This window comes from Ascaphus truei, chromosome 18, assembly GCF_040206685.1.
Source record: "Ascaphus truei isolate aAscTru1 chromosome 18, aAscTru1.hap1, whole genome shotgun sequence".
NCBI lineage: Eukaryota > Metazoa > Chordata > Amphibia > Anura > Ascaphidae > Ascaphus > Ascaphus truei.
Window position 1 is genome coordinate 31,033,983 of NC_134500.1, and position 27,366 is coordinate 31,061,348.

The 27,366-nt window shown below is 49.1% G+C and overlaps 1 protein-coding gene across 3 annotated transcripts in view; it reads right to left on the minus strand.

Moving 5' to 3' along the window:
- The window catches only part of LOC142469115 (uncharacterized), a 151,965-nt gene extending 129,517 nt beyond the window's left edge, over positions 1 to 22,448 (minus strand). Inside the window, exons 1-2 of one of the 3 annotated variants that reach the window (XR_012788962.1) lie at positions 22,240 to 22,398; positions 20,434 to 20,496 (exon numbers count right to left, since the gene is read on the minus strand). The gene's annotated coding sequence lies outside the window, so the exon portion shown is untranslated. Of the gene's footprint in view, positions 1 to 20,433; positions 20,497 to 22,239 lie in introns of all 3 variants that reach the window. The other 2 variants (XM_075576038.1, XM_075576037.1) reach the window with 2 other exon arrangements.
- Positions 22,449 to 27,366: the final 4,918 nt, after the last annotated feature.

A 27,366-nucleotide genomic window follows, 5' to 3' on the forward strand; every position in this document is an offset into this window, starting at 1 on the left:
ATTGGTCATAAATATATAGTCTCTGTTAAGTAGAACAAGTCCCAAAGTAGCAGCTCACACAAATAATAAAGACCCTATCTCTATTGCCAATTCTAAAGCAGATCAAGCTGTGAAACACGCTGCAGCCCAATGTCTGTCTGTAACAGCTCTCTATATGACTCATCCTGACCCAAATAGCACAGGCACCATTACTTTGCCCATTGACCTGCAGCATTTTTATGATAACTTGCTCCATCATGAAGGTATAACTGAGAGAGAAAGAACCCAACTGTAGCACTCAGGCTCCCCGTCCGGTGATTTGTGTAGGAATTAAAACATAATCTTTATTATTATTATTATAAGCAACCAAATAAAATAAAGGGTGTTAAAATGACAAGTTGAAGGTGAGTGATTGATCCCAATGCTGACAACCGTATAGGCTCAGGATCTTGAGATATATGTGTGCTAATAGGGTATGTTACCAGCACACTAAATCACAGTCCTTGTGAGGGATCTGTGTGGGGGTTGATACATACAGGGAAAACATGTACAAGATAACATACACTGTATATCACTAGAACCAGAGACCTAATAAATTAGGGTATTATGATATGCAGTTGCCGGTGAGTAATTATGGTGTTGCATTTATGATATATAGATACACCATAAACCAACCGTCCGGAAGGGGTGTGATCAGAGTAGGCTAAGTGCTCTCTGTATAGCTGTGGGCAAGGGTATAGGTGAATCTATACCATTGCTGTTGCTGACTTGACCTCAGGTAACCTAGAGGGGATCTGCAGCAGTGCTCAAGAAGGTGTATAATCAGGATGACACAAGCTGTTCACGTAGATACTTAGGGCCAATATCACTGTATAAGGTCCCTAAAGCAGCAGAGCCCTAAGCGTAGATAGATATATCAGTAGGACTGATAACAATGCTACAACCTTTGATTAACCTTATAGTGGACCATAAAATATAGTGTCCTCTGTATGCCCTATGCGTGAGGGAGGTTAGTGGTAAATAGACATTGGGGCAGGGAGTACTTGAGGATCAGGATCAGCTAGGTAACACACAATTGTGGCAGCTACTGCTGTTCACACAAATAATAAAAATGTACTGATTAGTTATCCTTAGATACTGCTGACAGAGGAGACTCTTGTATGAGGTAAGTGATTCAAAATATGCTGTTAGAAGAGACTCTTTCAATCATGTATAGGCGGAAGGTAAGTGAACCTGGCTAATCAGGTAGTGGTACTAATCATAAGTACATGTGTATCTTGCTCAAGGGAGTAAGGTAGCCCTGTAGGCTGTAACGGAGGTTAGTAGTGTCCGTCGGGGCACACACTGAACCTGTATGGTGCATGTACACAGAGCCGCACCAGCTCGCGATACGAGATAGTCAGGTGCGGTGGAAGTCAGAACTGTGCACGTGCACGTCTGGGCCAATATCACTGTATAAGGTCCCTAAAGTAGCAGAGCCCTAAGCGTAGATAGATATATCAGTAGGACTGATAACAATGCTACAACCTTTGATTAACCTTATAGTGGACCATAAAATATAGTGTCCTCTGTATGCCCTATGCGTGAGGGAGGTTAGTGGTAAATAGACATTGGGGCAGGGAGTACTTGAGGATCAGGATCAGCTAGGTAACACACAATTGTGGCAGCTACTGCTGTTCACACAAATAATAAAAATGTACTGATTAGTTATCCTTAGATACTGCTGACAGAGGAGACTCTTGTATGAGGTAAGTGATTCAAAATATGCTGTTAGAAGAGACTCTTTCAATCATGTATAGGCGGAAGGTAAGTGAACCTGGCTAATCAGGTAGTGGTACTAATCATAAGTACATGTGTATCTTGCTCAAGGGAGTAAGGTAGCCCTGTAGGCTGTAACGGAGGTTAGTAGTGTCCGTCGGGGCACACACTGAACCTGTATGGTGCATGTACACAGAGCCGCACCAGCTCGCGATGCGAGATAGTCAGGTGCGGTGGAAGTCAGAACTGTGCACGTGCACGTCTGAAAACGGAGCCGACGCGAGAGACGCTTTCTCAAGGCGAAGTGGTGAGTACTAGACACTACTAACCTCTGCAAACAGAGCTGGAACAGTCCTCAATCAGCAGCGCTACCTGCAACTGCTGTGTACTCCGACGGAGCTGCTTCGTTCGTTCTGCCACTGTGGTATTGGTACTTCGAACCTCAGTTCTTACGAACTCTTCAATCTTGTTATGATATTATGAAGTTTCCAAATGAAGCTTAGATGAATCTGGTTCCCGATGGGCTGCACGGACTCCTAAAAACTCCTATACCTAACCTGTGCAGCCAATCACTCTGTGGGAATAATTTTCCCCACCTATCCCGGAGTTGCCAATACCTTACAAGCCTGGCAGAGGTGGCTTCTCAATCTGCTAAGGGCATACGCGAACCTTGCACTTTTGTCGCTTAGCATATGAGACCCTACCTACTTACCTGGCGACACTCAGTCTGGGCTGGGCAGCTATTTGTCGATCTGCCCGGACTTTACACTAAGATGGGGGTACTTGGGCTACCACTCCCCACTTCACACCTTAGTAGGTCGGAGCCCTTCAACTCCGGACTTTTTCAGACATCCCGGCAGCACGCCAGTGAGACGTCTTAGGCCTCGTCCATGGTTGCTGCTTGCTGCCGGAGGCGCGCTTCCGCTCAGCACTGAGCCCCTACAGCCACAATTAGAGCGGCTTTAGTAGGGGCTCGCCTACGCTTCCGCAAGCGCGCGGAAGCGTAGGTCTTAGCAAAATTAAAAATCTTCCCGCTTGCCGGAGCGCAGGGCCAGTCACGTGAGCGGTTCACCAATAAGGGCGAACCAGCTCCGTGATGTCACTGGCCCGCCCCCGGCCCGCCCCGTGACGGCGTGCTGTCTAAGGCCAGGGAAAGCACCCGCTTTCCCTGAGCCTCAGCGCGCCTCAGCACGCCCGCCGGAACCATGGACGAGGCCTTAGAAGTCCGGGGTAGGAGATGCTCCGCTCATTCACAGGAATTTCCTGCCATGCATTTCTAAACGACAACAGTGATTAGAAATTAAGTGTTTCCTCTGTCTCTGGCGTTTCAAATGAAAATCCCTATGTGCCTAACACATTGGTACAATAAAAATAGGGGGACTTTCATTCACCAATTTTTATATGAATGTATAAAAATTGCGCTATATGATTTTTCATGGTTTTACCCGAACGATGCTCGCAGCAAATCTCAGCGCTCTAGGAGCTTCCTAGCCAAAGTTAGCAAAAAGCCGCTTTCAATGCTGCCAAGAGCCGGACTTTAAAACCGTTTTTCCTTTATACTTCACATGAAACACTGCTACATTTATACACTTTGAACTTTAGAAGTGACATTACTCTCGCCACCTTATACCGGGTGGGAGATGTTTCTGAACCACACATACATTTTTATTACAAATACAGGGGTTCTGCCATCATTGAGTTGCAGAGCTGGCACTTCACAATTCCACAATATGGCTCAGGGGCACCCAGCCGTGCATACCACCTTTATTATTGGCCTGGGTACCCCCTCACGTCACAGGGGGGTGTTGCATTTTGTGTGTGGGAGGGGGGAGTGAGAGGGTATTGCATTTTGTGTGTGGGAGGGGGGGAGTGGGGTTGTATTGCATTTTGTGTGTGGGAGGGGGGTATTGTATATTGTGTGTGGGATGGGGGAGTGAGAGGGTATTGCATTTTGTGTGTGGGATGGGGGAGTGAGAGGGTATTGCATTTTGTGTGTGGGAGGGGGGGATTGGGGTTGTATTGCCTTTTGTGTGTGGTTAATTTCAGCTAGAGTCAATTTGCCACTCTTCACCGGGCTTATCAAGCAGGTTTAAAAGTGTACTGCACAAACAGAAATTTTCTAGCACAGAAGGACTGACAGAGATACCAGGTAACCAGGCCCTCCTTTCCAGCATGCAGCGGACCCTGAAACCCAGAGGGTGAACTCCACGAACACCAACCCGGACTGATGTAAAGAGCCCATTCTTACAGGTACCCCTTTGGACTTTGGGGTCAGAGACTCAATGGCTTAGGCTGATTTTATACTCAGCGCGATGGCATAGCGTAGCAAGTGCAAATGGCATAATCCCTATGCGGCCGCCTCTAGTGCGTGCTAGAGCATGATGATGATGCAACCGCGTTTTGAAAAGAGAAAAAAAAAATATTTTCACGTGCGGCCGCGTGACATCAGCGTCACGTGAGCGGTTCAGCCAATGAGGGCAAACCAACTTTGTGACACGTCCGCCACACCTCCGCCACGCTTCCCCATATTGCCTGCAGCTCGTTTCACACATCGCTGGGGCAACAGGCGTACACAACGCTATGCGGTCCGTCGCGCGCAGAAGCAAGCACTATAATCTTAGCCTTATCCTCCCATCCCTGCAGATAGGGACTGGGAAGTATGAGTAAGCCCTTACAAAGGGATAGGCTGTTTGTATTGCATACTGTACTGTTTAAAGCCGCAGGCTAAATAAAAGCCAATGTTTATTTTCCCTTAAATACGTCTCCCTGGTTATACCTCTGCACTTGTTTCCTACAGACGGGTATTGCCTTGTGTGTGAGGGTGGTATTGCATTTTGTGTATGAGGGGGTATTGAGTGTGTATGAGGGGGGTATTGCATTTTGTGTATGAGGGTGTGTGATGGGGGTTTACAAACCCACCACTTGCAAACCAGCAGTACAAACAAAGGTTTGTCAGGCATGCTGCCTGACTGCTGGAAACTCCCCTGCTCATAAGACAGGCAGCTAATAAAGGCAGAGGGCTAACCTGCAGCCAATCTCAGGAGCTATATAGGCAGGCTTCTGAGAACACGCAGAGGCTCGTTCTGGTCTCTGCCATGGAGGAAACAGGAGCGCAGGAGCCAAGTGGTTATATTGCTATATAGAAACGTGTGTGTGTGTGTATTTCTGTTATGAAGAATCTTTAACAAACCTTATGTTAAGAAGTATGTGTCCTAAGCCTATTAAGAGGTATTAATGGGCTCGACAATAAACTACTTTCCACTTCCATGGTTTCATAAGGATTAGTTATTAAACAGACTAGGGAAAGTTTGTTACAGGGGGTATTGCATTGTGTGTGTGTGTGTGTGTGTGTGTGTGTGTATGTATGAGGGGTGTATTGCATTTTGTGTATGAGGGAGGTATTGCATGTTGTGTATGAAGGGGGTATTGCATTTTGTGCGCTGGTATCTCCTGCAAATTTAAATGTCCCGGTCACGTGGGCCGTGATGCAGGAGAATTAAACTTGCATGAGATACAAGCGCCCGATATCGAGAACCGAGAAGATACAGAACCTGAGGAAGCAAGTGCGCTTGCGAAACGCGTTGCTCCTGATGGAGCGTGGAGCCTTATTGATCATCGACAGCCTCCGTAGTTCCTGTGAATATCCGGGACCCAGCCCTGCCATCCGGACGCGGAAGGAGGCACCCACTGAGACCAGGACAGTCTGCCTGACTGCGGAGACCATCTTTATTATTTTTTATGTAAGTTACTGGTTTATTTCCTTTTTGTACAATAAATTACACGTTTTATTCAACTTTATTGCCCTGGCTGTCATCCTTCCCTGGGTTTGCTGCGAGCCATCGTCAGTCAGTGCACTGAAGACTCGGACACCCATTGACAGAAGGAAGCCTGCGTTAAGGGTCCTAAGAACTCCCTCTGTGTACTTCACTCACACATGCCCGTGTGAGTGCATGTTATACTTGTATTTGACATGTATTTGCAACACCGCTTCTCCAACTACTATCCCTCTCCCCCTTCCCTTTCCCCTCACCCTTCCCTCCTCCCTTTTCTTACTTATCACCTGCTCATCACTTTGCAAGCATAACTTTGCTTACACTGGGCTATTGCGCTCTTTTCTGCTCATGGGCTAACTATAACGAGTACACTCCAGCTATTGGGGATACCAAGTGACAGAAAGAAGCAGTCGGCTGTGTGTAAAGACAACACTGAGTTACTTTTATTCACACATGCACATGAGTAAACCAAGAATATTTATTCATTCATTCACCCCCCCCCCCCTTTCCCAGTCCCTTCCTTCTTACCCGTCACGCTGTTCTGCCCGCAGACCAGACTAACCCCCAATACTGAGGTGGAAAGTGAGTAACCACGCACCGGCAGTAGTGAGAGCGTGCCCGGAGTGTGGATTGGTTGCGTGGACAAGGCCAGGGGTACCAAGGCAGGTAGAGTACTTGCCAGATCCCGGCGTGGAGAGGGTACCGTAGTAAGGTCCGTAGCCAGAGGTCGAGGATAACAGAGTTCCGGGAAGTAGGGGTCCAGGTGCCGAGATCAAGGGGTTCGAGAGGTAAGCAGTGGTAGTGGGGAGGCCAAGGTCGTAGAGCCAGAGTGGTGAGGAAGACAAGCCGATTCGGTAACGAAGCTGAAACCGAGAGAGAGCTAGGCACAGTGAGCAACAGCACAAGGCAGACGAACTATGCAGAGCGAGGCTGGAGAGGAATCACCGGGGTTATAAAGTGAGAAGGACCAATGGGAGGAAGAGGCGGAGCAGAGGCGCGCCCAGGAGCTCTTTGTGATAGGGTAGGGTTTCATGGCTTGGTTTGTTGCCGGAGGATGGTGGGAGGAGCTGAGCCTGAGAGCGGAGATGGCCGGGGGGCGGAGTTACCCGGCTGATGCAGTGCATATATTAAGATGCGCGGCGTGCGCCCTGTAAGCGGAGCGGCCGTGAGTCCGGCATCGGCGGCATGCGTGCGAGCCGCGGGGAGGCGGAGGAGAGGGCTGAGGTGCCCAGCAGGAACGGAGGCGGTCGCAGCCAGCGGTACAGGTAGGGAAGGGCAGCGCCGAGGGCGGTGTGTGCCCCGAGTCCTGACAGTACCCCCCCCCCCTCGAGGATCGGCTCAGGACGATCCATCCAAGGTTTGTGGGGAAACTTGAGATGAAAGCGTCTCAGCAACGCTGGAGCATGAATCTGATCCAATGGAAACCAGGTTCGTTCTAACGGACCATACCCCTTCCAATGAATCAGGAACTGTAAACGGCCTCTGGAAAAACGAGAATCCAGGATGGCTTGGACCTCGAACTCAGGTTGTCCCTGTATGGAGACGGGCTTGGGTCTTGGGTCTTTGGTCTTTGGATGGGAAGCGAGTGCTCTGGATGTAGGATTTGAGCAAGGAAACATGGAAAGCCGTGGGAATGCTCATGGTCGGAAGAAGTTGTAACCGGTAAGTGACTGGGTTAATGCACTCGAGAACCTCGAAGGGTCCCAGGAACTTGGGGGACAGTTTCGGGGTAGGAGTCTTCAGGTGGATATTTTTGGCAGAGAGCCACACCTTGCTTCCTGGTTGTATTCAGGTGTCTCCTGACTATGCCGATCGGCTTGAAGTTTGTACCTCTGGGAAGTGCCAGTGAGTGCCGAGTGAATCCTCTTCCAGGAGTGTTGAAGGACGGAAATCCGCGAATCGGTTGCTGGTACCCCTGAATGACTGCTGGAGATGGGAAGATGAGCGGGGTGGAAACCATAGTTTGCAAAAAATGGAGATTCTTTGGTAGATTCCTTCTTGTGAGAATTGATCGCGAATTCTGCCCAGGGTAGTAAATCCGTCCAATTGTCAAGAGCCTCCGATGCAAAAAATCTTAGATATTGTTCAAGATTTTGGTTCATCCTCTCAGTCTGCCCGTTGGTCTGTGGGTGGTAGCCTGAGGAGAAGGAGAGGGAGATACCGAGAGATTTAAAGAAGGAGCGCCAGAATTTGGAAATAAATTGAAAAACCCTGTCGGAGACAATGGACGTGGGAATACCGTGGAGTCGAAAGACCTCTCTGGAAAAAATGTCCTCCAAAACTGCAGAGGAAGGAAGGGCCTTGAGCGGAATGAAGTGTGCCTGTTTCGTGAAGCGATCCACGACGACGAGTATGGTGGTCATACCCTTGGAGGGTGGAAGTTCAACAATGAAATCCATCGAGATGTGTGTCCATGGACGTTCGGGGATGGGTAAGGGAAGCAGAAGACCCGGAGGTTTGCGCCGAGCGGTCTTATTTTGAGCGCAAGTCGAGCAGGCACTGGTAAAGTCCTGAACCTCACTAGCCATCTTGGGCCACCAGAAAGTCCTACTAATGGGATCCAGGGTCTTTTTAAAACCGGGATGACCCGCAGTCCTTGAGGAATGACCCCATTCCAGAATCTTCTGCCTGAATTGAGGCGCGTACAAAGTACCCTCTGGAACCTCTATGGGACTATGGGAATCTGAGTTTGAGCTTTGATGATTTCATCCAGAATATCAAATGAATTAGCAGAAATAATGATTTTGGCCGGTAGAATGGATTCAGGGATCTCTTTCGACCTCTCCTCTGGAGAGAATGCCGAGACAAGGCATCGGCCTTAATATTCTTGGTACCAGGTATATATATCTATATTTTTGAAACCATTGTATGTCCGTGTCTAGAGGCAATCTGATTGGTCCGTCGGTCTGTCACTCAGCCTCCGGCCAATCAGATTGCTCCCTTGGCCCGCCCGCCCCCGCACACCTCTCATTGGTCACACTCACCAGCCACTGACACCGCTACCCACGGGCATCGCCGCACGCTCCTCGGTGCCACCGCCTCACCTCTCCCCACTCCCCCTCACAGCAAACCCCAGCCTCCCCGGCGCCTCCAGCAACACTACCCATGAGCAGAGGCGCCCGCTCCTCGGCGCCGCCTCACCTGCAGGAGGGACCCCCAACATGCCTTCTGCAGCTCTCCGGGCTCAGCGCTCCGTGCAGCTCCCCCCCTCTCTCCCTCCACATGCCCTCTGTGCTCTCCGTGCAGCTCCCCCCCCTCTCTCCCTCCATATGCCCTCTGTGCACTCCGTGCAGCTCCCCCCCCTCTCTCCCTCCACATGCCCTCTGTGCAGCTCCCCCCCCTCTCTCCCTCCACATGCCTTCTGTGCTCTCCGTGCAGCTCCCCCCCTCTCTCTCTGCAGCTCCCCCCCCTTTCTACACCTCCCCCCCCTCTCCCTACACCTGTAGACACACACACGTAGACACACACACATACACATGTAGACACACACACACACACACATGTAGACACACACACGTAGACACACACGTACGTATACATACACACACGTATACACACATGTATACACAAACGTATACACACGCACGTACAAACACACACACGTATACACACACACGTATACACACACACACGTACGTGTGCACACACACACGTGTGCACACACACACACATGTGCACACACACACACGTGTGCACACACACACGTGTGCGCACACACACACACAAACGTGTGTGCACACACACACACACGTGTGCACGTGCGCACACACACACACACACACACACGTGCACACACGCAATATATATATATATATATATATATATATATATCACACATAGACACACATATAAATACACATACACATATATATACTGTGACAGAAACCAGGGGATGGTAATAAATTCCGTATATAGGGCTCCCAGGATACTAGACAGTTTCTATCCTGTTTGGCCTGGGAGTGCAGCCTTATAATACATACACTCCATCCCACAGTTTGGCAAGCGCTGGAACTGAGGGATGAGAGATCCAGACCAGAGTTTGTCTGCTGCCTGATTTCTGTCACCTGTCATGCTAATTAGGAATCAGGTATGAAAGACTGATTTCCTGTTTGCTCTGGTCTCCCCACAAGAGCCAGGAGGCTGGAAGGCTGCTGAACTACAGAGGGGAGAAGCCTCTTCCCCAAACAGGTTCAATCTTTCTGTTCATTTGTGTAAGACTGCAAAAGTACCGTGTTTTGATGTTGGAAGTGGAAAAGCCACTTCCAACCCTGAGTCAGGGATATCTAAGTTAAGTTATCGCTCAGGTGAGCAGCTTTTGTTTTGATCTGTTTTCTGTTGTATGCACTGTGGCAGTCTCAGTGCCTGGGACTGAATAAACCAGGCATAGCCTGTTTAAAGGAACAGTACGTGACGCCTCATCATTTAACCTACCCTAAAAGACCGTGTTCTAAACAGTCCCGGACAAACGACGGAGCCCCGGAGTAAGCCGTTTGTCACATATGGTGGAGAATGCGGGCAGAGCACTAGGGGGTCTGCGGGTTGAAGAACTTTGAAAAAAAAAAAAAGTTTTTTTCATCCTCTGCAAACAAGATGGAAGACGTGGTGGGTGCGCTGGTACGCAATGTCGCTGCCCAGAAAGACGCGAATGAAACCCAGCAACAGCTGTTAATAGCCCAGCAAGAAACTAATGCAAACCAGCAGCAGACGAATGCAGCCCAGCAACAGCTGCTAATAGCCCAGCAAGAGATTAATGCCAACCAGCAACAGGCGAATGCCAACCAGCAACAGGCGAATGCAAACCAGCAACAGACGAATGAAGCCCTGCAAAACGCGAATGCAAACCAGCAAGAGACAAACCGCTTGCTGAGAGAGGAGCAACAGCGGTTCGCTCAGGGCTTACAGCAGGAACTCGAGATCCTGAGGGGGACTATCAGTAACCTTCCACTGGCAGCGGCAGCCCCAGTTCCGAAAATGACCAGGGCAAGCCACTACCTTCAGAAGATGGGACCCTCGGATGATGTGGAAGCCTATCTTCTCACGTTTGAACGCACGGCACAGAGAGAGGGATGGCCAGAAGCTGAGTGGGCTGGTCTAATCGCACCCTTCCTAAGCGGCGAACCCCAGAAGGCTTACTTTGATCTAGAGCCAGCCGAAGCTAACGTCTATGCAAAATTGAAGTTCGAGATCCTCGCCCGCCTCGGCGTAACCACGGCTGTTCGCGCCCAAAGGTTTCACGCATGGTCCTTCACGATGGATAAAGCCACCCGAAGCCAGATGTATGACCTCATCCACCTCGCCCGGAAGTGGCTACAACCCGAGATCAACTCAGCCAGCCACATCGTGGAACGGTTGGTCATGGACCAGTTCTTGAGGAAACTTCCCTCTGCCTTACGCCGTTGGGTCAGTCGGAGTGACCCCCACAATGCGGATGAGCTTGTGGCCCTCGTAGAAAGGTACAATGCAGCAGAAGAGCACCCGCAACCCACAGTCGTGGAGCAAACCCACTACCCGAGGTTCCAGGACTCTTCCAGAGACGGTAAAAGGGTACCGGGGTTAAGGGGCGCTGAAAAGCGGCGACCACCTTCACGCAGCACCAGCAACAGTGGTTCGCACACTAAGGGCAATAGCCAACATGGGGAGCCGGGAAAAGGCTCTAAGTGGGACACAGACTATGTACCTAAATGTGTAAATTGTCATGAGAGGGGCCACACAGCAAAAATCTGCCCACTAAATGATGAGCCCATGCAATGCAACAGCGTGGAACCTTATTCGCTGTTGTCCCAATGTATGGGCCCTAGCCCAGAGGACCCCTTGAATAACCATCTGTGGGCATTTGTAAAGGTTAATGGTAAGAGGGTTCGGGCACTTCTTGACTCTGGGAGCATGGTCACACTAGTGTCCGAATACCTCTTGCCCATTAAGAAGAAACAGGGAAACAGTTCACAAAGAGTGGCAATTTGTTGTATACATGGGGATAATCATGAATATTCCACTGTTGATGTTTTTTTTGAAACAGAGTTTGGTTCTTTAGATTTCAAGGTGGGTATTGTACCCAAACTGGCACATGATGTGTTAATAGGGACCGACTTTCCCCATTTTCTAAAAATGTGGTCCCCCGCTCAGAATAGCGCCCAGAGTTCAATAGCGGACCATAACGAAGTATTAGAAGAAACAAATCCTTTCCCTTTTTCAGAAATGGAGGTTGACGAGGGCCCAAATAAGAAGGGGGAAAAGGAGGAGTGCTGTAAAATTCCCTTCCCCATCACTACTTTGGTAGGGAATACCCCAAATCAAGATGTTGAGCAGACACTTACCACCCCAGAACCGGATAAGACCCTCGCTGACCTAGAGGTCAGTCCTGGGAGTTTTAAGAAGGCCCAGTGGGAGGACCCCACATTAGCGGTAGCAAGGGGAAATATACGGGACCAGAATAGTACTCCTGGCCAACCAGATAGGTCACTTGCTTACCCCTACTTCGAGGTAGAGAACGACCTAGTATATCGGGTTGATAAAAGGAAATCAGTTACAACTAAACAATTGTTGGTACCACGGACATTCCGTAACGTAGTATTACACCTCGCACATAGTCATCCATTGGGGGGACACCTAGGGGTGGAAAAGACAAAAGAAAAGGTTCTCCGAAGCTTCTATTGGCCTGGGGTTCTGGCAGAAATTACGAATTATTGTTCCTCATGCCCAGAATGTCAGATCACCGCCCCGTTCAAGGCGTACCGCAGCCCATTGGTACCCCTTCCCATAATAGAGGTACCATTTGACCGGATTGCTATGGATCTAGTAGGACCCCTAATAAAGTCTGCTAGGGGACATCAGCATATATTGGTAATATTAGATTATGCCACCCGATATCCGGAGGCAGTTCCCCTACGTAGCACCTCAGCTAAAAACATAGCAAAAGAGTTAGTAGTTCTGTTTTCCCGGGTCGGGATTCCTAAAGAGATTCTATCTGACCAGGGAACACCATTTATGTCCCAAGTAACGAAAGAGCTATGTAAACTCCTAAAAATCAAGCATCTCAGAACCTCAGTCTATCATCCACAAACAGATGGTTTAGTGGAAAGGTTCAATAAAACCTTAAAGAGCATGTTACGGCGGGCGGTTGATAAAGATGGGAAAAACTGGGATTGTTTGTTACCGTACCTGTTATTTGCCATTAGGGAAGTTCCCCAATCATCCACAGGCTTCTCCCCGTTTGAACTATTGTATGGCCGACACCCAAGGGGCTTACTGGATATAGCCAAAGAGACTTGGGAACACGAGGTTACCCCTTACAGAAGTGTAATAGAGCATGTTGCCCAGATGCAGGACCGCATTGCTGCAGTCCTACCCATAGTGAGGGAACACATGGAGAAAGCTCAAGAAGCACAGAGGAATACATATAATAAGGGTGCTAGGGTCAGAATTTTTTCTCCAGGTGATAGGGTACTAGTTCTGGTTCCCACCGTGGAGAGTAAATTCCTTGCTAAATGGCATGGGCCATATGAGGTCTTGGAAAGAGTGGGAGAAGTAAATTATAAGGTAAGACAGCCAGGTAGGAGGAAACCTGAGCAAATTTACCATATAAACCTACTCAAGCCCTGGAAAGATAGAGAAGTCTTGTTAACCCTAGTACCCCCAGGTCCGTCAGAGAATCAAGAAACTGACCCAGAGGTTAGCATAGCTGAAACCCTGTCTGTTCATCAGAAACGAGAGGTTCAGAATTTAGTGAAAAGAAACAAAGAAATCTTCTCTATACGGCCAGGTAGAACTAGCGTAATTGAACATGACCTAGTCTCTGAACCGGGGGTCCGAGTTAACCTTAAACCGTACCGAATCCCAGAGGCCAAAAGAAAGGCTATAAGTTTAGAGGTTAAAAAAATGCTAAAACTAGGTGTAATTGAGGAATCCCAAAGTGGGTGGAACAGCCCTATAGTCTTAGTCCCAAAGCCAGATGGTACAACAAGGTTTTGTAATGACTACCGGAAACTAAACGCGGTGTCAAAATTTGATACTTATCCTATGCCCAGGGTAGATGAACTTGTAGAGAGACTGGGCAAAGCCCGATATCTCACAACCCTAGACCTAACAAAAGGGTACTGGCAGGTTCCCCTCACAGAAAGGGCAAAAGAAAAGACAGCCTTCTCAACCCCAGACGGCCTCTTTCAGTATAAGGTGTTGCCTTTTGGCTTACATGGAGCTCCCGCCACATTCCAAAGAATGATGGATAAAATTTTAAAACCACATGCTCGGTATGCTGCCGCCTACCTGGATGATGTGGTAATCCATAGTGAAGATTGGCAATCCCACCTTCCAAAGGTCCAAGCTGTGCTTGACGCAGTCCGGTCTGCTGGACTAACTGCTAACCCCGCTAAATGCACTATTGGTTTGGAGGAGGCCAAGTATCTGGGATATTCTATTGGCAGAGGTTTACTCAAACCCCAAACACTCAAAGTGGAGGCGATACAAAATTGGCCAAGGCCAGTTACAAAAAAACAAGTAAGGACCTTTTTGGGGTTAATTGGGTACTATAGAAGGTTTATTCCCAATTTTGCAACTAAGGCAACCCCACTAACTGACCTCACAAAAGCAAGAGGACCGCTAATGGTAAAGTGGTCCCCCGAAACCGAACAGGCCTTTAGAAGCCTGAAAGAAGCTCTCTGTGCCCAACCAGTGTTGGTCACACCTGACTTCTCCAAAGAGTTCGTAGTCCAAACCGACGCATCTGAGGTAGGGCTGGGGGCGGTACTCTCCCAGGAGTCTCAAGGTGAGGAGCACCCCATCCTTTATTTAAGTAGGAAACTAAATCCCCAGGAGAAAAATTACTCCATAGTAGAGAAAGAGTGTCTCGCAATAAAGTGGGCTGTAGAGACGCTCAAATACTACCTGTTGGGGAGAAAATTCCGGTTGGTCACAGATCATGCACCCCTTACCTGGATGTGTCAAAACAGGGAAAAGAATGCTAGAGTGACCAGGTGGTTCCTAAGCCTACAACCCTTTAAATTTTCTGTGGAACACAGGTCAGGGCACAAACATGGCAATGCTGATGGGTTGTCAAGGATGCACTCCCTAATATCCATGGTCGCTCATCCCTCGAGGTCTGAGCTGGGGGGGAGGATATGTGACAGAAACCAGGGGATGGTAATAAATTCCGTATATAGGGCTCCCAGGATACTAGACAGTTTCTATCCTGTTTGGCCTGGGAGTGCAGCCTTATAATACATACACTCCATCCCACAGTTTGGCAAGCGCTGGAACTGAGGGATGAGAGATCCAGACCAGAGTTTGTCTGCTGCCTGATTTCTGTCACCTGTCATGCTAATTAGGAATCAGGTATGAAAGACTGATTTCCTGTTTGCTCTGGTCTCCCCACAAGAGCCAGGAGGCTGGAAGGCTGCTGAACTACAGAGGGGAGAAGCCTCTTCCCCAAACAGGTTCAATCTTTCTGTTCATTTGTGTAAGACTGCAAAAGTACCGTGTTTTGATGTTGGAAGTGGAAAAGCCACTTCCAACCCTGAGTCAGGGATATCTAAGTTAAGTTATCGCTCAGGTGAGCAGCTTTTGTTTTGATCTGTTTTCTGTTGTATGCACTGTGGCAGTCTCAGTGCCTGGGACTGAATAAACCAGGCATAGCCTGTTTAAAGGAACAGTACGTGACGCCTCATCATTTAACCTACCCTAAAAGACCGTGTTCTAAACAGTCCCGGACAAACGACGGAGCCCCGGAGTAAGCCGTTTGTCACAATACACACACACACACACACACACACAGTATCCCCAGCACCACCACATCAGCACACCGGTATCCCGTCCCCCCAGCACACCGGCATTCTCGGCCCCCCGCCATTCCCAGCCCCCATCAGCACCCACACATCAGCACCTTCGCACCTCCCCCATCGCCACACCAGCACCCCCACATCCGCATCCCCACATCAACACCAAACCCTCCCAAATCAGCACCCCGATACAATCACCATCAGTACAGCCACAGCAGCAGTACCACCGCACACCGCCATGGGCCGCATACACCACTCCCCACACAACCACCCAAATGCCACCCCCACACCACAAACATCCCAGGCAACGCCGGGGCTCTCAGCTAGTATAGGTTAGAACATAGTTGAACCTTGAGAAGAATAGTGCCCATCGGGCCTGCCGCGACCCCAAACGGCAGGCTCCTTCAATATATAAAAAGTTTTTATGGTCCGTAAGGATAGAAATGGGTACCTTAGTACCCTCGAGAAGGTGTTTCCATTCTAGAAGGGCCATTTTGATGGCCAAAACCTCTCTGTTACCGACATCATAGTTTCTCTCGGCCGAAGATTTTTTTTTTTTAAAAACCCCGCATGGGTGCAATTTATCTTGAGGTCCTGCTCTTTGGGAGAGTACTGCACCGGCTCCTGACTCCGAAGCGTCCACCTCGAGTATGAAGGGGAGAGAAGTGTCCGGATGGCGAAGGATGGGTGCGGAAACGAAGGTACGTTTGAGGGTCTCGAAAGCAGTGGAAGCCTTAGGCGGCCAATTGGAGGGGTCGGCTCCTTTTTTGGTGAGATCAGTGATGGGGGCTACAATGGAGGAAAAATCCTGAATTAACTTCTTGTAATAATTGGCGAATCCGAGGAAGCATTGGATGGCCTTCAACGTACTGGGCTAGGGCCAATCCAATATGGCCTTAAGTTTCTCCCGATCCATGCTGAAACCTTTGTTGGAGATAATGTAACCAAGGAAGGCTGTGGATCTTTGGTGGAAAAGACATTACTCAAGTTTAGCATAAAGATGATTGAGACGAAGACGGGTAAGCACGAGCCTAGTGTGTATTATGTGTTCTTGAAGGGTCTTGGAAAAGATCATTATGTCGTCCAAGTAGATAATCACAAAAACGTTAAGTACGTCCCGGAAGACCTCGTTCTTAAAGTCCTGGAAGACAGCTGGGGCATTGCAAAGGCCGAAGGGCATAACTAGGTATTCATTGTGACCGCTGCGGGTGTTAAAAGCGGTCTTCCACTCGTCCCCCTCCCGGATGCGGATGAGGTTGTAAGCCCCTCTCAGATCAAGCTTAGAGAAAATGGTGGATCCTTGTAGTCTGTCAAACAACTCCGAGATAAGTGGGAGCGGGTATCGATTCTTGACTGTTATGCGGTTAAGACCTCTGTAATCAATACACGGTCTAAGCGTTCCGTCCTTTTTTTTCACGAAGAAGAACCCTGCGCCGGCGGGGGAGGTAAAGTGCCGTATAAAACCTTTCTGGAGATTCTCCTGAATGTAGTCCGCCATGGCGGTAGTCTCAGGAACGGACAGGGGGTACGTCTTGGATTTGGGCAAGGTCGCCCCCGGAACCAGCTCGATTGGGCAGTCGTATGGGCGATGTGGGGGTAGGAGATCGGAGTAGGTCTTGCTGAACACATCCCAGAAGTCCGTGTATGCCTCTCGAAGAGTAGAGGGAAGAGGAGGAGGTATTTCCAAGCCAGCAAGAAGAGTAGCGGGAATGCCTTGTTCCGAGGAAAATTGCCACTGGATAGGAACCCGGTCCGTCCAATCGATGCGCGGGAGCCAGGGCAGGCCGAGGATCACTTGGACCAAGGGAGAGTGGAAGACATCAAATGAGAGGCGTTCGCAAAGACCGTCCGTCGTGGACAAGTTAAGTAGAGGAGTCTCCAGCTAGATGAAAGCCAGCTGTAGAGGACGTCCGTTGATGGCCTCCAAGCCTATGGGAGACTTCTTCTTGATCATGGGAATGTTGTTCAAGGTGGCGAACCTTTGATCGATGAAATTCCCTCCAGATCCCGAGTCAAGGAAGGCAGAGGTGGAAACCAGGAAACCAGTACCCTGCAGGGTAATAGGTAACATAATCCTCTTAGGAAATTCTTCCTTGGAAGAGGGGCGAGAAGTGATCGTACCCAGAGAGAGCCCCACATTACTCACTGGGTATCCTCGTTTCCCGGCCTCAGCGGACAAGTGCGTACCTGATGCTCTGGGGATCCACAGTAAAAGCAGAGACCCTCATTCCTACGACGAATCCTCTCCGCACCCCGAAGTTGCTGACTGCCAATCTGCATTTGTTCGGAGGTGTCCGAAGGTGGTAGGATAGCCGTAGGGCTCCTGAAAGACATGGGAGGAACCGGGAAAGATAGAGGAGAAACTAACCGGGGACGCTGGCATTCGTGACGCCTCTGTTGCAGACGCTGGTCCACCCGTATACAAAGAGAGATCAACTCCTCCAGGGACTCTGGTCGAGGTTGAGTCGCGAGTTCGTCCTTCACGGGTTCGGACAACCCCTGCCAGAACACAGCAATCAGGGCCTCCTCGTTCCACCGAATCTCCGCTGTGATGGTCCGAAAATATAAAGCGTATTTCTCTACGGACCTAAGACCCTGGGCCAAGTACATGAGAGTAGAAGCTGCAGTATCCGAGCGAGCCGGGGTGTCGAACACCTGTTGGAACTCCTTCTTGAAGCGGGGGTAATCCGTGGTAAGTTCAGGCCGTACGTCCCAGATGGGAGAGGCCCAGGCCAGGGCGCTTCCTGTCAAAAGAGAAAAAATATAGCCCACCTTGGAGTGTCCAGAGGTGAAGTGACTAGGGGTCAGTTCAAATTGGATCTCACACCGAGTCAGGAACCTACAACAAGCCTGGGGGTCTCCGGAGTATGACTTGGGTGCAGGAATCTTAGGTTCTGAGGCGGTAGCCCCTTCACGAATGGGCGGGGTTAGACGCGGGGTGCGTGGTACTCTGGGGGGTGTCTCCTGGAGTGTAAGGTTGGAGAGTTGTTGCATGAGGGTGGCTACTTGGTCTCCAAGAGTCTGACAATGTTGTGCCAGTGCCGTCAGTATTTGCTTAATGTCCAGGGGGGTCTGCGTCGGTTGGGCTCTGCATAATGTCACGCTGTTCTGCCCGCAGACCAGACTAACCCCCAATACTGAGGTGGAAAGTGAGTAACCACGCACCCGCAGTAGTGAGAGCGTGCCCGGAGTGTGGACTGGTTGCGTGGACAAGGCCAGGGGTACCAAGGTAGGTAGAGTACTTGCCAGATCCGGGCGTGGAGAGGGTGCCGTAGTAAGGTCCGTGGCAGAAGGAAGCCAACCATGCATAAAGACAACGCGGAGTGATTTTTCACTCACACATGCCCATGTGAGTACACCCAGACTATTTATCTATACATCACTTCCCCCCTCTCCCACACCCCACCCCCCTTCACAAGCAGCTACTTGTGTACACTGTATTTTTTCTTTTTCTTCTTTTGTATGCGCTCATCATCACCACATTTGCTGTACCTCAGGAAGCAGGGGGTCTCCGGGCCTGTAATTAACGTGGTTCAGCTCCGGAGACACCCTGCTTCAATAATATGTCATTAAAATAAAATCAGCGCAATCGCCTGTTAGATCTGCGCAGGGAGACGCAGAGAGGGACCACTTCTGTCTACTCTCACTGCGCAGCTCTTCCAGACTAATGCAGCCGGTATGATTAACGCAGTAGCAGTCTCATTAAGAAACAGGGACCCGATGTGTTAATCCTTATGGGGAATTAGTCTGGCCGTGGGGATGCTGTGATCTGGCCATGGTCAGACTATTTTGGTATTTTTCCCTTTCCGGGCATGCCAGCAAGCAGGGATTGCTAGGATATGAGTTTCAAGGGGGGTTTGGCGGAGGAACCGTTGACATAATGTGCCTAACATGATGGGGAGTTTTCGTTCCCCCCATAAATGTACCCGGGAATCATGCCTGATTCTCAGATACATGTAGGCACATTATCTCTGCAATATCTCCCCTTTAAAACTCAAGCGCGACTCACCACTAGGGTACCCTGCTCAGCATAGCTCAGAAAGGAGAATGGGGCACAGGGATAAAACATCTATTCCTGTACCCGAGGGAACCCCTAGGTAAAGGGGGGTACCCCAGCTAGTGCCCAGGTGACCCACAACCAGTAAAGGGTGACCCCCAACCGTATATAAGGTTGAGGGTGGACTGAGAGTCCAGACTGAGTCCAAAAGATAGTGTGTGGGGAATAAGGCAGATAGAGATAAAACTATAACCTTGTTCTCTTTCTGTCCCCTGTTCCCCAAGTCTCAGAAGTATATTAAACTATACCTTAATGCATTCAAATATACTTTATTAAAATGTAATGTGTTTTTTTACATTCGGAACGATGTCCAAACAGGTTGCCCAAGCTAACCCATAGGCGTCGGTAAGTCTGCTGGACATCAGTGTGCAAAGCAGTCAGAGGATGCCAGAGGTGAGAATAACATTTGGTCAGCGGGGAAAAGTGGAGTACCAGGTCCGGAGATCAATGGCAGTCGTCCGGACTGCCTCTTGCTCTGCCAGACCTGGTGGAGCCTGTCCCAGCGGGTGGCATCGAGATAGCCACGGAGAAAGGTGGCAAGCGTGCGCATGTCCCTTGGCTATTTCAGATTTCCCGCTGATCCGGCTTGGCTCTGACTGCTTGTTTTGGGAATTTTCCCACGCGTTGATTGGCTGCTGAGTTTTGTGAATGAAACTCAGAACACCATAAGATTGTAGTTCTCCAGTAGTAAGAGCGTGGACAGGCTTTTCAAAGTTGCTTCTGCCTGAATAGCAGAGCAATCGGCTTCGATTTCAAGCCAGAAAAGCCTGCCTGCCAGAGTCTAAGTCCCGACTTTTACGCCCAAGTTCTCAAAATTGGACGCGGCTGGGATTTTATGCCGATTTGAGTTCCAGGAGATGTGGAGTAACGCGTGATCAGAAGGGACCAAGTTCTCAGAAGAGAATGTACCAGTGGCGTGTGGAACATTATGCCATTATGGTCCCAGCCAGGGTAAAACTCATCTAATGAGTTCCCTGCACCTAGGAATTCTAGTTTTCACCCCTAGTCCCAAAGTAAGTGTGTCTTTGTGTCTGTATTTTGTGTATCATTGTGTGTAAGCGAATTTATTGGAATAAACTACAATTTATTTAATTACCTTGTTTTGCTCAATGTATGATCCCGGTAAAAAGGTGTAAGCAACCTGGTCTCCCGTGACAGGCTATATAAAAAATAAAGAAAGAAAAGTTAATATAGTGCAACATGTCCAGGATATGAAACCGGCGAGGGAAAAGAGGGTAACTCAATTCCTCCCGCTCACATGGTACAGGATAAATGCAGGCAGAGTGTGGTTACCTCCTTGATCAGACAGTAATATCAGGAGATGATCCCAAGGACAGACAGCAAGTTCTCCACTCAAATAGATGAGAGAACAAAATATGGTGCGGATACGTTTTGTTTATACTAGAACAACACACAAGGTGAAAATGATACACTCACAAGCGTTGACTTAAAACAAGCGGTGTGACCAGGAGCAACGCCGGAGAAAGAATAGCGAGGTCACTTCCGGAAGAAGCGCTGGGGGCCTCAGTAACTGAGGGGGGCCTCAGTAACTGAGGGGGACCTCAGTAACTGAGGGGGACCTCAGTAACTGAGCACTGTGATTAGGGGGGGCCTCAGTAACTGAGCACTGTGATTAGGGGGGCCTCAGAAACTGAGCACTGTGATCTGGGGGGCCTCAGTAACTGAGCACTGTGATTAGGGTGGGCCTCAGTAACTGAGCACTGTGATTAGGGGGGCCTCAGTAACTGAGCACTGTGATTAGGGGGGCCTCAGTAACTGAGCACTGTGATTAGGGGGGAGCCTCAGTAACTGAGCACTGTGATTAGGGGGGGCCTCAGTAACTGAGCACTGTGATTAGGGGGGCCTCAGAAACTGAGCACTGTGATCTGGGGGGCCTCAGTAACTGAGCACTGTGATTAGGGTGGGCCTCAGTAACTGAGCACTGTGATTAGGGGGGCCTCAGTAACTGAGCACTGTGATTAGGGGGGCCTCAGTAACTGAGCACTGTGATTAGGGGGGAGCCTCAGTAACTGAGCACTGTGATTAGGGGGGGGCCTCAGTAACTGAGCACTGTGATTAGGGGGGGGGGGGACCTTTCTCGCACCCCCTTGAGAAAGGTCCTATTCCAGGACCGAAACGTCGGATTGGGTGATTTATCATTTCTATTCAGATGCCCAATACAGATTTTCATTATTACTGAACCGAGTGCAGTCTTTCTTTACCGGACAAGAGAATGGTAATGTTGTTAGTCGACAAATCACCAAAAAATCTACTCGCCGAACAAAAAAATCTACTTGCCACCTAGTACCAAACGTGTGCTGCTTGGGCCAATAGGAGCTCGCCACGATGTTAAATCCACTCGCCTGGGGCGAGCAAATGTATAGGTTTGTCGAACACATATATATATATATATATATATATATATATATATATATATATATATATATATATATATATATATATATATATATATATATATATCACACATTAAGGTTATGGTGGGTAAAAAAAGTGACAAAAACCCTTCACAGTAAAGCATAAAGCAACTGTAAATATTACTGTATATTCGTTTGCATGTCTTAGACAGGGTTGCAGACCTGTCTAAGACATGCAAATGAATATACAGTAATATTTACAGTTGCTATATATATATATATATATATATATCACACAAACACACACCCCCCCCCCCCCCCCAGGGATATCTGCTCCATATCCTGTGCTCTTTGAATCTGTTATTATTTTAGAAAATAAAAATGAGTACATTCTAATCGTTTTATAAAACATATAAAAAAATTCAGATTATCACAATAATGCAATAAAATGTGGCGTATGAAAAAAGCTACAGGAACTGCACTCCACTAAAAGTGTGTGAGTGTAACAAAGCAAAATCAGATCTTACCTTGCTGCAGCCATGTGTGGGAGGGGAAGAGGTGCGGTTACCAAAGCGCTGCACTGATTGGCTGTCATTAGCTTTTTCACAAGGCATTCTGGGACTTGTAGTTCATTTATCTGCAAATACTATAGAGTTGAAGGCTATGAAGCCTCTGATAGGACGGAGGTCATATGACAGACAGCAGCCAATCACATTGAGGTAGTGTCGTTTTCGGGTGAGGGAGAGAAACAAATGGAGGGAGAGTTTGTTTCCAAGTTTTAGAGAGCATTGTGTTGCCCCCAACCCCTCTGCATTTTCTCCCTCCCCCATTCTCTCCTCCCCCCCTGCATTCTCACCTTCCCCTCTCCTGCATTCTCCCCCCCCCCCACTGCATTCTCTCCCTCCCCCCACTGCATTCTCTCCCTCCCCCCCCCCACTGCATTCTCTCCCTCCCCCCATTCTCTCATCCCCCCCTGCATTCTCACCTTCCCCTCTCCTGCATTCTCCCCCCCCCCCCCCACACTGCATTCTCTCCCTCCCCCCACTGCATTCTATCCCCCCCCCCCCACTTCATTCTCTCCCTCCCCCCCACTGCATTCTCTCCCCCCCCCCACTGCATTCTCTCCCCCCCCCCACTGCATTCTCTCCCTTCCCCCTCCCCCCTTTACATTCTCTCTCTCCCCCCCTTGCATTCTGCCAGAGTTGTCCCAATCTTCAAAAATTGGGACAAAAATACTGTCTCAAACTACAGGTCAATCTCTCTTCCAATACTAGCCAAAGTCATGGGAAAATGTGTCCACTCCCAATTAAGCGATTACTATACCAAGACAAATTTCCCTAGCCAATTCCAATCTGGCTTTCGTCCCAAAAACTCCACGGTAACTACCCTGCTAAACGTTTGCAATGAGATCCAGTGTGGAATGGAACGGGGACAGCTTAGGCCGGGCTTATAGTGTTGGCGACGCGACCAATGACGCCACCCGCGAAAGTTATAATGAGATTTTCTGCGACTCGCCAGTGACGTCACGAAAGGGGGCGGGCCGCGGTCTCTGTTTGGTTTAGAGACAGTCACATCTGGCTACCATCTAAAAAATCAAATAGACCTGGCTTCAAAAAATGTTGCCGCTCCGTCGCCCTTACTATAAGCGCTTGCGACGGAGTCAATGTATTTGATTTAGAGCGGCGTTGCGTCGCCATCGCAAGTCACTATAAGCGCAGCCTTACTGGTGCAGTATTCCTAGATTTTGCAAAGGCTTTTGATACAGTTGATCATGCTATCTTGCTTAACAAACTCCAGTGCTCTGGAATAGGGAAGCATGCTTTAAACTGGTTTCATTCCTACCCATCAGGTAGATCCCAACATGTAAAAAAAAAAAAACAAAAGAAGAGAAGTGCCAGCTCCATAGCATAATACTGTAAAATCAGGAAACTTTATTCAATCATGGAGTAGTCATCAGGACCTATACTCACATGGTGGGTAAAAAACACAATCATTTGAGACAATCTGTATTTGCAGGTAGACGCCGCTATGACAGATGGACAGGTAGCCCAGGGTAATAGGTCAAATGCACCAGGTATTAGGGATGGTATAAAGTCATAGATCAGTCTCTCACAGTCACCAAGATACCTCTCAATAGAGCCAATCCCAGCTGTACCGCAGCGCTGCTCCCAATAGCTGTGTAGTGCACTTAGCGGTATGCCCCTGCTGCAGAAGTTTCCTCCTCGGTCAGGCTCTCCATGAGGTGTCCAAACAGCCTGTACTAGGATCAGCCAGCCGCAGGTTATGGCGGCGCCACGAGGGTTTAAAATAGCAGGGAAGTGTGGTATTTCCTGGTGCTTGCGTCTCAGACCTCAGTCCTGGGCAGACCCCGCCTGTCGTCCGTGCGTCACTGCATGATGACGTCACATGTCCTACGCGTTTCATCACAGTTAGTGACTTTCTCAAGGATCAGGTAGATCCCAACATGTCTATCTCAGGCTCTAACTCCAATCCCTTGGATATCACCTGTGGTGTCCCGCAAGACTCTGTTCTGGGTCCCCTACTCTTTTCAGTGTTTATCAATGATCTTCCTACAGCTTGTAAGGGAGCCTCAATACACATGTACTGTATGCAGATGACACAATACAGCCCTAGCCTCTCCGACCTTGAACACATAATTCAATCTGACATTTTGAGACTTGAAAATTGGATTTCCCAAAACAAACTATTTTTAAACACTGACAAGACTGTGACAATGGTATTTGGGACCAAGGCAAAATGTCTAAAGCTTCCAATGACTGAGCTCCAGATCAGAACCAAACGCTAACACCACCCTAACTCCTTTTACTAGTTTTAAATACTTGGGTATATGGTTTGACTCCCATTTAACATTTGGGGTGCACATTGATACCCTGACATCCAAAACCTATGCCAAACTAGGTGTACTTTACAGGAACAAATCCTCCCTAAGACTGCGTCCACGCTAGTGCTGAGAGCGCGGCGCTTGCAGAGTTTACTTATTGCAATATTAATCATCACGTCCACGCTCATGTGGTGCTCGTGCACGGGCACGTAAACTCTCCCAAGCTTGGGGAGACAGTAGAATTTGATTTTGGAGCACAGAGCTGGGTCACATGACCCTGCTCTGACCAATGAGGAGAGAGAGGCAGTATAGGCTGAGCGGAGAGAGGTGGGAGGGGGAGCGGAGAGAGGTTGAAGGGGGGGGGGGGGGGACTCTGCCCGGGGTTACTAAGGCATTGTAGGTAGAATCAAGTCCGTATTATAGGGTGAGTGAAGCAGGGGGCATTTACCGAAAACAAGTTACTTTGAAGACAGACACACACAACTCCGATCAAGCCAATGACAAGTCCCCTCCCTTAATAGTCACGCCCCCACTCCTGCTCTAAAATTATTGCAGGACAGCCGATCGCTTATGCTTGGAGAGTTGGTGACATCACCGCTCTCAAGTATGAGCGAGCTCAGTGGCAGTGTGGCTGCAGCCTAAGTCTGCTGGTCAGAAAGCGTATCGCACAGCAGATGCTAATGCCAATTATGGACTATGGGGACATAGTATATGGCTCGGCACCCCAAACCCACCTTAGCAAACTAGATACTCTCTACTATTCAATATGCCGTTTTGTTCTCCAATGCAACTACAACACACATCTGTAACGATGCACTCACCACAAACAAGGCGACCGCGAGGCCAAGGTGGGGATTTGATAAACGCCAACCCACAGCCTTGAGGGCGCATCTGGAGTGTAGATAAGTCGAGGTAGCCAGGTGTGAGGATTCGCTGTTCTGGTGCTTCTGTCCCCTTAACCCCTACTCACCCATTTGATCCCCGTGGCACTCAAGAGAGGCAACCTAACGGTGGTACTTACGCGCGGCGCGCGGGTTCTGTCTCCGTCGGCCTCTTCTGTCTCGGCGCAGGGCGCGCTCCCATTCCTCCGGCCTTGATGTGTGGCATGAGCGCAGTGCGTGGTCTCCCTGTCGGTCTGCAGTCTCCGCCCCTCGTTCCCGCCCCCACCCTGACGTCAGGACTACACGGCGCGGCTGTGCTCGGCGCTCCTCTTCTGTTCCTGCGGGCCCCGCCACTGGTCTCCGCTCCTGTACTGGCGCGGGTGTCGTGGCGCACGATGACGGCGCGCGCCCAACTCACCTGCGTGATGTGCGGGTTGCGCGCGGCGCGCGCACACACTGATGCGGTCAGGATTGGCTGTGCAATAGGACGCACCTGCACGATACAGCAGCCTATCAGGAACCGCAGCCCCACTTCCTGGTTGCCTCCCATTGGTGGGAGGTCCTTTAAATATACTCCCTATGCTCCCTTACCCTGCCGAGCATAACTCCAGTTGGTGTGATGCTGAACTTCATTACTTCGTGCCTGTCTGCCTTATCTTGCTGCCAGACCCTGCCTCGAACTTTTACCTTGTGATATTCTCCTGCGCTGACCCTGGATTGGATAGGACGACTGTCATGATAGCTTACAGGGTTATAATATACACCAAAATAACTGGGTTGAATTGAATGCGACTGTGATATGATAAAGAAAGTTTATTCCTTCAGGGAAGGTGAACACACAAGATTGAACAAATAACACACAGAATATATACACTTACTTAGGGAATGGGGCAATTAAGTAATCAGGATCTGGATTAGCAATTCATCAAGGCATCAGGTATCTTTCAGATGTAACAAAAAGAATAGAGGCTGGGGCTGCTGCCCAAGCTGTATCGTAAGTGTTATTTCTGTTTGCTGTTTTTTGCACTTAATAAATTCCATTTTTACTTACTCACCGTGTCTGGCCCTTTTTCATTCCAAATTGGGCACCCGGGAGATAAGTCACTTACATACTGCCTCCATTGGGAGGGGGAGGAAGCTATATTGCTTCTGGCAGCACTTATATAAAGTAAGACTGCCCATTATACTCTGCTAATCACCACTACCACCCCTGTCAGACAGCAGGATATACAGAAACCTGCTAATCACCCACTCTTACCCCCCCCCCCTTTTTATATATCACCATCCCCACCTTAGATCAGTCCTAAAATAACAGATCCCCATTTTTAACTTATGGAAAAGTTTCTATTCTAGCTATCTATTCAAGAATTTTATTTTATTTTATTAAATATTTTAGGTAACAACATTTTATTACTGCATAATGTACTGTTTGCCTATCTAAACACTAATCACGTGTTCCTTATCCTCTCATTTCATCCTGTGAGCAAAATCCCGTGCGCTGACCAACCCACCATCTCCATCTTTCAGATGTAGTCACGAACAACATTGGGCATAGAGTTTACACTCGTTTATATGGGATTTAAGCCCTATGCCCTAACATTGGGTGTCAGATATTGGTTAACAATTACCTGCACCCAATTACCTTTTGCCAGCTAACGTGGGAAGCACTTTGGTACCTGCCCCCAGGTAGCTGGCACATGCGCACATCCCTCTGGCCAGAGACCCATTTTCAGCACCCCACACTAATCACGTGGCGACTTAAAGTCTACCTTTTGGGGGTCTGGGCCGGGAAACTGTCCAGAGATGTGAAGTATGGCACAAGTACAAGTACCCATGTCCTGCTCTTCTCCGCCCTAGCATACTTAATCAGGGTGGGGGAGCCTTTGATCAGGGGACTTGGTGTAGAGATACGGTCGCCCCCTGATCATTAA